Source organism: Sturnira hondurensis, unplaced genomic scaffold, assembly GCF_014824575.4.
Source record: "Sturnira hondurensis isolate 20B ecotype Veracruz unplaced genomic scaffold, ASM1482457v3 Scaffold0022279, whole genome shotgun sequence".
Classification (NCBI taxonomy): domain Eukaryota; kingdom Metazoa; phylum Chordata; class Mammalia; order Chiroptera; family Phyllostomidae; genus Sturnira; species Sturnira hondurensis.
The window spans coordinates 5,459-8,036 of NW_028094910.1; the positions used below are offsets into that span (position 1 = coordinate 5,459).

The following is a 2,578-nucleotide window of genomic DNA, read 5'->3' on the forward strand; positions in this document are numbered from 1 at the left end:
AGGGGCCTCCTCACAACGTGAGTAACAGCAACAGAGTCAGTCAGCTTGTGAAGGGACTCCAGCACAGTTACTGTCATGCATGAGCAAGGCAGGAAGTCTCTACCCTAAACCAGGGTCCAGACTGCCACAGACTGGTAATGAACCCAGGCAAAGGCCAACTCACACCCCAGGGAGCCTTCTATTACCCGGTAACCAAGCTCCATGCACCATCTCCTGTGTGGAGCACTCTGGGGGGTCACCAGTGCCGCGGATTAATTGCTGTCTCAGACTAACCTCACACACAGGGTGTCTCCTTCTGCTACTGCCCTGCACAGTGACATCAGCAGCACTGACCTGCACATTCATGTCCCTCCTTCCTGGAGAACTGGGCGGTGCCACAGGGGCTGCAGGAGGTGGGCTCTGAGGCCAACCAGGGGGGCGCTCACTTGGTCCCAAGAGCCCTGGTCCTGGGACAGATACTCGGCTGGGTTTGTGCACTTTGGCCAGCAGCATCCTCACTGTGTGTGAATTTGCAGCACGTGGGGTCCCTTGAGCCACAGGGACACTGGTCTCTGACTCACTCCCTCGCTTCCTGTGTCGTCTTGCCCCTTCCTGCTGTTGTCGTTCCAGCCTGACGTCCAGACAGGGGCAGGTGGACAGTCACCAAACAGGAGCAAATCTGCATGGAGAAGTGTGGCCTCTGACTGTCTGGACACAGGATGAGAGACCCTTGGAGATGGGAGAGTCTCGGAACCAGCAACTGTGCCTGAGCAGGCAGAGTGCTGGGCCTTCCCCATCATGGCCCAGATGCCTCCCCTCCTCACCCTCCTCACCCACTGGACGAGGAGTTTGACTAGGGGGGGATTGAAGGATACCTGTTGGGGACATTCACCTGGCTGGGACTTCTGGCATCCGGGCACACGCCGTGTGTTGTCCTATTGTTTTTACCCCCTTCTCTCCTAAGCCCAGTCTCCTGGGTCCATCTGAGCTAAAACAGTCATCCTGCACAGTGTCTGGGGCTCTGTGTTTCCCTGTGCACATGTGTGTGTGTGTGAAACGAGTGAGGAATTGTGGGTTATTAAAAGGTTCTGTGAGGTTCCCACCTGTTAGTACAGACAAGGTGTTTGTGTTTTGTTTTTTTTTTTTTTTTTTTTTGAACATTAGGAAGTTTTCCACCTAAATTGCTCTACCTGGTGCTGGAATTGTTCTCATATTTTAACGAGGATACTCTTCCTTTTTCCTCAAAACTTGAAGCTGGACTGAATCGAGGCCACATAATTTTAGCTCCTTCGATTGAGGGAGAGTTGGCACACCCAGCCTGCTATTGAACACAGTTGACAGGACAGGGTCCTTGGAAGACCCTTGTCTCGTCTCTTCCAAACTCCAGAGCCTGAGACTTCCTTATGGGCTGGGCCCTAGAGGGAGGAGACAGGATAAGCACTCACCAGGAGGGCAAGAAGGCATTTCCTGGAGGAGGCCAGACTGTGTTGGAAAGGACGGGGTTAAGTCTGAGAACATCTAGGCTACTGGGCCTAAGTGAGAGACCTCAGCCAGCTTCTCACTCAGCACTCAGGTTGTCCAGAGAAGAAACATGGGGCTGGGGCAACCAGGGACTTAAGGGAGCGGTTGGTACAGACCTCACCCTCCCTCTGTCAGTGGAGTGATTTGCTTGTGTGGAATCCCTGACTCTGCCTCTTTCCAGATTTCCCCCAGGGAACATGACAGTGACATTGGGGCACTAAAAGGAAGCTGATATGCATAAAGGCCCTGCCCTTCCTAGTGGGTCTGGGAAGTAGAAAAGACCCTAAGATCCCACACTGCAGCCCAGGGGGTGAAAGCCTGTGCCCTGCGAGCATCTCCACCATGGTGTGGATGGTGCTCCTGCTCAGGCTTCTGGCCTCTGGACCAGGTCAGGGGAAAGCACTCTGAGTCCTGGGGGGCACGTAGAAGCGTTGTCTCCTGGTGGCTGTTTTCTCCCTTAACAACACGTTCCTTTCTCCTGTTGGTTTTAGGAGCCAGTTCTGGGAATTTGGTGACCCAGGAGCCATCCCTGTCAGTGTCCCCAGGAGGGACCGTCATGCTCACCTGTGGCACTAGCCTGGTCAGTCTCCTGTAGTAACCACCCCGGCTGGTTCCTGCAGACCTCAGGCCAGGCTCCCCGCACCCTGATCTACAGGACAAACAGCCGTCCCTCTGGGGTCCCTGAGCACTTCTCTGGGCCCTTCCCTGGAAACAAAGCCACCCTCACCATCCCAGGGGCCCAGCCTAAGGACAAGGCCGACTATCACTGTACTCTTCATCTGGGCAGGGAAAGTGATGTGAGCCCACTGGAAAGTGCGACTGAAACCTCCTCGTAACTCAGGAAGGCTGAGCCACTACAGGCAGAAGAAAGGAGAGAGGGTGGAAAGGGTCAGCACCACGGGAAGGAGCTCTATGGCCCCGTCCTCCCGGCCAGTGGTTTGTCACCATGTGCCCCTTCCGGTCCTTCCCAGGATGTGTCCATCTCTCCAGTGTGAGTCCTGAAAGCCTGGGCTTCTGCTCCCGCTCTCTGCCTATGATTGTGGAGGGAAGATAACTCCAAAACGCTCCAGCCCACAGT

The 2,578-nt window shown here is 55.1% G+C and overlaps 1 pseudogene; it reads left to right on the forward strand.

The window, feature by feature from the left end:
- The first annotated feature begins 1,842 nt into the window (after positions 1-1,842).
- LOC118979356 (immunoglobulin lambda variable 8-61-like) lies at positions 1,843-2,336 on the forward strand (annotated as a pseudogene).
- Positions 2,337-2,578: the final 242 nt, after the last annotated feature.